Raw genomic sequence first — 8,637 nt, 5'->3', positions numbered from 1 at the left:
AGTCAGGGGGCGAATCATTATTTTTGCCCGGACGCACTTCCTTGCGTGCGAAGGTGTAGCTGGTGGGTCCCAGCAGTCAGGGGGGCGAATCGTTTTTTTTGCCCGGACGCACTTCCTTGCGTGTGAAGATGAAGCTGGTGGGTCCCAGCAGTCAGGGGGAAATGTTTTTTTGCAAAATACAGTGGCCCATCCGGTGGGTCCTAGCTGTCAGGTGGAGGAATCATTATTTTCCGTGTAATAAGGAGGCACTTCCTTGGTGCGGCCGTGGACCCAGGTGTCAGCCTCTCCACGTACAGTCCACGTCCGATGGAAGTCGTTCCTTGACCACGTTGACCAGACCGCGTCGAGAGCACCACGGCGGTGGACGACGGTGAGGCCTAGGAAGGGGATGACGCAGAGCCGGGGAAGACGCGACAGTGGAAGCCCGCACAGAGAGGAGTATGAGGGTTCACTGGTTCGGCTGCGGTGTGAGGCTGCCGTCACCGCAGGGCCTGGCCAGCGGTGGGAATAGTAGGGGGTGGTGAGGCCTCTGCGGCAGCACAACCGGCCATGGGAGGCAGGAGCATGCGGCACAACCGGCGCTGCTTTTGGCGGCTGGAGCAAGAAGACCAGAGGTTGAAGAAGCACTACGGCCGTTGGATGGACATCGTACGGTCACTGGAGCTAGAATCGTTCATATTGACTAAGTTGACAAAGCCCTCCGTCCCCGTCAACTTAGTTGGCCCACAAGTCATCCTCCCACTATGGTGGGTCCTAGCTAGCAGGGGGTATTCATTTTTTATGCGTAATAAGGAGGCACTTCCTTGCGTGCAAAGATATAGCTGGTGGGTCCGACATGTCAGCGGGGGGAACATTTTTTTTGCGAAATACAGAGGCCCTTCCGGTGGGTCCCAATTGTCAGGTGGAGGAATCATTATTTTGCGCGTACAGTCCACGGCCGATGGATGTCGTTTGTTGACCACGTTGACCAGGCCGCGCCGAGAGCACCATGGCGGTGGACGACGGCGAGGCCTAGGAAGGGAACGACACGAAGCCGGGGAAGACTCGACAATGGTTTCCCACGCGATGGGGAGTACGAGGGTTTACTGGTCCGGCTGCCGTCGCCGAAAAATAACAGGAGGTGTGGGTGAGTAGAGGAATGGCCTGGCCAGCAATGAAGTAGGGTGGAGCGATGCGGCCTGTGCGGCAGCACAGCCGGCCACGGGAGGCGGGAGCAGGCAGTCCCACCGGAGCTGGTTTGGGCGGCTGGAGCAAGAAGATCAGATATTGAAGAAGCAGCACGGCCGTTGGATTAACATCCAATGGTCACTGCTGCTAGAATCGTTTGTGGACTAAAGTTGACAACATCATACAACCCGAAATTTCTAACCAGATTCAAATTAATTTTAAATCTAAATATATCTTAATTCAAATTCAATGAAATTTTACCCGCACAAAAATAATGAAATTTAAAATATCAAAATCCAAAAGAAAACAAAATTTTGGAACTAATTGCCTATTTGCTGTATTTTTTTCATTTTACAGCCCATTTATTATTACTTATAGCCCATTTCTTATTACTTATAACCCATTTCTTATTACTTATAGCCCATTTTCTGGGCAAAATGCATCCCTCCTCATCTTGAAAGATTTTCGGCCCAGCAGGGCGTAGCAAGTAGGCCTATGTTGGTTATTCTGCAAAAAACTAAATAGCCGGCTAGCCATTTTTCAGAAAGGACAAAAACAAACTGTGCTGGTCATGTGCTAAACATATGAAATAAAAGCCTGGGCTAGACGGGCCACGGGTCCCGCACAACCTAGTTGATACCCTTCTCCGTCCCAAAAAAACAAAATTACTGCGCGCGTTGCTGGGTCCCTACTGTCATCCTCACCATGTATAGTCATCTCCTTATTCCTCTCGATTGTTGACCATGTTGACAACACCGGAGGGCGGCGCCGCGGCGAGCGAACCAAAGCGGAGGACGATGGTGAGGCCTCGGACAGGAACAAACAGGAGCCGGGGAAGATCACAGCCAGTCATGGGAGGCGGGAGCAGGCGGTCCCGCCGGCGCTGGTTTGGCTTTGGTAGCTCGAGGAAGAAGAGACTGAAGAAACGCGACAAACGTTGAATGTCAATCCAACGGTCAAGGTTGGCACAATCGTTTTTTGACTAAGCGGACAACAAGTAGCATACTTTTTTATATATAGGAAGAAAACTGCGAGGAAAATGCGCTCGTCTGCCGTCCTCCTCACAGGGAGCGTTCGCCACATAAGTGACTAGCACCCTTGGTTTTCAACCGAGAGGTCTTGGGTTCGAGTCTGAGGAACTCTCAATTTTGTCCTCCTTCCTACCTCACAAAAAAAGGGAAAGAAAATCAAAGACTTGGGAAGGCGTACAGAACAAGCTAGTGTACCAGTAAAGAAACGTTGCCGAGTTTTAGAAAAAAGAAAGACGTGCTCCTGTAGTTGGTTTGAATCTAGGGCTGGACAAAAATCTCGAAGCTTGATGAGTCTAATGAGCGCTCGGCTGCTCGACTCGTTTGAGCTCGGCTCACTTTTTAAATGAACCGAGCCGAGCAGTAATTTTTGCTCGTTAAAACTAACGAGTTAAACGATCGATATTGCGAGTTTCGTGAGCTACTCGTTAAGCTCGGTAGTAGCATGATTTTGTTCATTATAGAGAATTTTTCGGTGACTTTGATCACTCCTAAGTCTATGAATGAGCTATTTGCCACATTCACATCTTTCTCGTATTCTCATATTCTCGATTTATTGAATCCTACTAGCTGGACCTATGTATGTTTGTAAATATATGCATGTGATGTATCTTGTTTACTGATGCATTTTCCTAACGAGCTGCTCGCGAGCGCTCGCGAACATATAATGAACCGAGCCAATCTTTATATTTAGCTCGTTATCCTTAATGAGCTTAACAATATGAGCTTTAACGATCACGAGCCTTAACGAGCCGAGTCTTAATGAGCCGAGTAGCTCATTAGTCCAGCCCTATTCGAATCCAAACCTAGACTATGACTATATTCTATATATGGTGCTATTCTACTCTACAAGTAATGAAACTGACATATCCAACGTTCGCTTCTCCTCTTCTCTACTTACTCTGCCTTGCTTCAGAAGCTTTGGCCGCAGCAACCATGTTCGTTGGCTGCTCGTCCACCTGCTCTTCAGCAGGCAACAACCAGATATGCACCAAGTCGCCACCCATACCATCGCATGTGGGTCTCATCACACCCCCGCCGGCACGCGCACCGCATCCAATTGCTCATCGCAACCCGCTACCGTTGGTGTGGTGCCACTGCTGCAAATCACGCAGAGTCATCCATCGCGTCTCAACCACAATCCGCAACCCTGGCCGAGTCTTCTACAAATGCCTGAATCATGGGGTAATAATATGTTTAAGTGTTGTTCTGCTGCTTTCAGTTGCTGATTTTTTTAATAGTTTAGTTGATGATCTTCCAATTTGATTCGTGCAAAAAAGGAAGATTCGTGTGATTTGTATTTCTGGGAAGTTGCTGATGTGGGGGAATGCAACTATGCTGATTATTTGGTTAGCCGAGGAATCCCAATACCAGCAGGTTGGCGTGTTGGACAAGTAACTGAAGGAATGACAGAAGAGGAAGATGCAGAGCAGAAGGTTAAAGATGCAGTTCCTCTGATCATGGCCAAGCAATAGCTGCTGAACGGCCTTGACAACAATGAGGAGATGAAAGAGCTTGTGAAGATAATGGGCAAAATCGATGTGCTCTGTAGGATGATTGTCTCTTTATTTGAAGTGTATGTAGCACTCATGATGTATTCAGTGGCTACGACATGAGCACTTTGCTGAAACTAGTAATGAATGAAACCTGTGTAGCAGGCTGGGCATAGTGTTGTGAACATCTAATGATTTCTATTAACGGAAATCAGTGGGTATCCCCTTTTTCTCATATAAATAAATAAATAGCAGAGGCCCTGTTGGGTCAGCTTCGTTCTCATTCGAAGACGTCGAGCAAATTGCAGTCCAACAACAAACTATGTCATCAAATTCAAGTTTCACAGCCAAATGTGAGTACAACTACACAACAATGTCATCATGTTTTAGTTGTCATACAATCACCAAACACAAAATCAGCATACATAACAAGTGATGTTCTCACATCAAAATACTAAACAACATGTTCATCAGGTTTCAGTTGTCATAGCAAACACAACTTCACATAGTAGATAAAAAAACGTCTTCTGACAGGCAAATACGACAAAAGCAATGTAATCATCATCCGCAGTAGCAGCGTCAACATCTTCGCCATGTGTATCAGTCTGAATCGTAATTCCCCACGGTGTCATCTTCTTCTTCGTCCTCAACGTCCTTGAATGTTGGCTTCTTGTTGATCAACTCTTGTATGTCCACAGCACGACAGGCAATCTTTTCGCCGGCGTCATTGACGTGATGGTTCTCAAAGATATTAGGAACATCTGTTTTATCTTGTACATCAGGAGCAGTGTAAGCATCATCTTGTTGTGCAACTTCACTAAACGAATTCCTCTACTCAAACCTTTGCAATACTCTCCAGTCATCGCTACGAGCAAATGTGTCTTCCAAGAAAAATATCTGTGTTTCTTGATTTGCCAAAATAAAAGGCTCGTTGGTCTAGTACGCCGCCTTGACATTGATGGATTTGAAATAATCATCAGCTCTGGGTTTTGCGATCCTAGAAAACAGGTTATACCAACGATAGCACAACAGAACCACACACCGATGATCCTTGAAACTAGAGATATATTGCAACTGAACAATGTCTGTTATGTTAGCATACATTTCAGTTGTCTCTTTGTCATACGTATCCGTGCTCATGATGGCATTGTTTTGTGTCTTCCTACCTTCGTCTCGTGCAAGGGTGTTGTAGCGCACATCTCCAACAACGCAAGATTCATAATGTCTTACCCGAGTATCAGGACCCATTGCTAGTGAGTAAAGGGCATCATAACCTGCCTGCCCATCCTCCCGTATCTTCTTAACCTATGGTTAGAAAATAGACAAGCTAATCATCTTATGTACTCAATATATTAAAAAAAACTAATAGTGCACTTCAAAAGCTTACATGGTTCTTGAACCATTTGACAAATCCTGCCATAACCAGTTTGTCAATGCTTCTTCGATTCTGCGGTAGTAACTCCTCTTTGTAGATGCTGCACAACATAGTGATCGCGTCAAACATCTAAATATATAAGAATGTGCTGCAAGTTTAGTAGATTACGATGTATAAGCTGCAGTACTGCACTTACTTGATATAAGGTAGTATCTCAGGACAGTTATTCAACACATACCAAACCATTTTGTCCAAATCTTTAGGTTTGTCCTCTTGTCGACTCTTCCCTGTAACTCGAACAGAATAATCGAAAACATTGAGCCCGGGATTGTCTTCACCCACCTCTTTGCTAAGCTGATCAGATGTTTCAATGTATTTTGAGCAGAATGTCAACGCTTCTGTAGCAATGTAGGCCTCTGCAATGGAACCCTCGGGTCTAGCTCTGTTCCTAACATAGCCTTTGAAAGTGCCTAGCCGCCTTTCAATAGGGTACATCCAGCCATACTGTACTGGACCTCTAAGTAGTGCCTCATCAGGTAGATGAACATCCAAATGCACCATCACATCAAAGAAGGCTGGAGGATATATCTTCTCAAGGTCGCATAGGATAGTTGGTATCTTGTCTCTAAGACGCTCCAAAGCATCTGTCCTGATATTTCTACTACAGAGTTCCCTGAAGAATTGTCCCAACTCTGCAACTGCTCCGTATAAGTCAGGGCGGCCCAATCCTCTAAGGATAACAGGTAAAACCCTTTGAAGTAGGACATGGCAGTCATGATTTTTTAACCCTTGTACCTTGTTTCCATCATCACTGACTCTCCTTTCAGGGTTGGAAGCAAATCCATGTGGGAATCTCACACGTGACAGGACCTCGCAGAATTCTTTTGTTTTTACCTTGTCCAAGACGTACACAGCTGGTGCCATATCCCGTGGTTTACCTTCATCTTGCACCTGCAAATCCTTTCTGATACCCAAGTGTGTCAAATCAATCCTAGATTTTAAGGTATCTTTCGTCTTGCCTTCAATGTTAAGAAGTGTGCCGATAATGCTGTCACATATATATTTCTCGATGTGCATCACATCAAGATTATGCCACAGATCCAAATCTTTCCAATACTCCAAGTCTCACAAAGTGGACCTACGGGTAAACAATAATCTCTCTTCTACCGTGCCATGCTTCCTTTTCCCGCTACCATTACCAGGATGGTTTCCTGGTGTAATATGCCTGACCTTCTCTAATTCCACTTGCAACTCATCGGCGGTGAGCCTCTTTGGTGCATCACGGTTTTCATGCTTTGCATTGAACACATGTCTTCGGTATTTTCTAGGATGCGGCTTGTCCTTGGCAAGGAAACGGCGGTGTCCAATGTAAAAAATCTTGCTAAGTATTGCGTATGATAGAGGATTCCTGTCACAGTGAACACATGCATTGTAACCATGTGTCATTCGCCCTGACGTAGTGCCCAAAGCCGGATGATCATGGATGCACCAAATTACAACATCATGCAGAAAGAAATCAGCTGGTGGGTTGCTATATAGGTCTCGAGTGAGAACACCCTTCCATAGCTGTTGAAGTTCCTCCATAAGAGGCTCCATGAACAAATCAAAATCCTTTCCAGGACTTTTTGGACCTGGGATGAGCAAGGCCATCATGTAGTTTGATTCTTTGGTGCAGACATTTGGAGGCATGTTGTAAGGGATAACAAGCACTGGCCACATGCTATATGTGGCGCTCTGGTGGCCAAATGGGTTAAATCCATCTGAAGCTAAGCCAAGTCTAATGTTTCTCGGGTCAGCAGCAAACTCTTTGTGTTTATTATTGAAGCTTTTCCACTCACTACCATGAGATGGATGGCTCATTACATTCTGATCTCTATACTCCTAGTTCCTAGAATGCCATAGTACATCCTCTCTTGTTTCAGCATCATGAAACAACCTCTGCAATCTTGGTGTAATTGGAAAATGTCTAATAACATTATGAGGAATCCTCTTCACATCATCGCCATCTTTCCATCTTGATGATTTGCATTTCGGGCATTCACTTAAGTTGGCATAATCCTTCCGGAACAAAACACAATTATTCTTACAAACATGGATCATATCATATCCAATTCCAACTGCACGAAGGAAATTCTTCATTTTACTGTAGGTGTGTGGCAGCTCAGATGCATCTGGGAAAGATTTGCGAAAAGCAGCCAACATCGCATCAAATGATTTGTTGGTCATTTGCTCAGATGTTTTCACCCGAAGAAAGGTGACCATAGCTGAGAATACTGATAGCTTATTTTCTGGGGTGACAACAATGTTGCATTGTTCCAACATGCGGGCCCACCGTTTTTCTTCTGCAGGTGAAAGTTCACGGAATGCACGAGCATTTCGCAACATTGTTTCAATGTTGGTCAAACTCACTGGCTCCGCCACCACCACCACCTCCTCCTCTTCCACCTGAGCATCAGGCAGATCAAGATGGTGATTTGCTGCTTCCACGTAGTCAATAACATTGACGCTCACAGCTTCACCATGATGAACCCACCTAGTATATGTGACCGACATCCCATACAAGTGTAGATGATTTTGCACAGTTGACTGGGGTCTTGTAACTGAATTCATACAACTGCTACATGGGCAGAGCACATCTGATTTCGGACCACCGTATTCAGCTCTGATAAAGTTCATGAAGTTTTCAACCCCCTCGACATATGCAGTGGAGAATCTTTGAGCAGAAGTTATCCAAGTCCTGTCCATCTGTTAGACATACAAATTAGTTCTTCTATTAGACATTACAGGAAAAACATATATGCTTTTTTATGAAGTCCAGAAAAAACTACCTAGGTCGATGTCTAAAGCTATGGCAAGATATTTGGACGAGCAGATCTAAGTAACGAAATATATGTAAAGCTAATTCAGCAAACAGATTTGAGTGCTAAATTATGGCAGGCTGTTTCAGCAGTCAATGAGGCCGAGCACACAACCATCGAACTATCGAAGGCCATCGCAGCAACAAAGATCAAGTATAAAACAGTGTAGAGCTATTTCACCTAACAGATTGGCTACTAGACCATGGCAATCTATGTCACAATAAATATATGGCAGGATATTTTAGCAACTAATCGGCCTTGGCATGCCATCTCAGCTAAGCAGATTGAGTGCAGAACAGGGCAAGGAAGCTTCTTAAGCAGAGCATATTGACAGTAAACTACTTCGGCAAACAGTGAGATTAACAGCGTCTATCAGCTAACATTCAACGCTACACCAACATGAACGGGGGCTCAGTCTAGAATGCGCGTATCGTGGGAGAAGCTGACCGCCGTGCATCTCCACACGAACGTCGCCAGCGGTGGCGGCCCTGACCGCCGTGCGCCTCCACAAGAACGTAGCCAGAGGTGGCGGCACGGCTAGAGGATGGCAGTCTACGAGAGCGTACTGTGGGAGCGAGAGGATCGCTGAACCGCGATGCCGACGTATCGGCGCGGCAGGGAGGGCGGCTTTGGCGGAGCGAATGGAGTGGAGGGGGACAGGGGGGAGCAGGGTTTGGGGAATATTATTGGCTAGTTGGCCGAAGGGCGGTTGAATC

Source organism: Triticum dicoccoides, chromosome 5B, assembly GCF_002162155.2.
Source record: "Triticum dicoccoides isolate Atlit2015 ecotype Zavitan chromosome 5B, WEW_v2.0, whole genome shotgun sequence".
Classification (NCBI taxonomy): Eukaryota; Viridiplantae; Streptophyta; class Magnoliopsida; order Poales; family Poaceae; genus Triticum; species Triticum dicoccoides.
Note: the sequence above shows the minus strand (reverse complement) of the source record.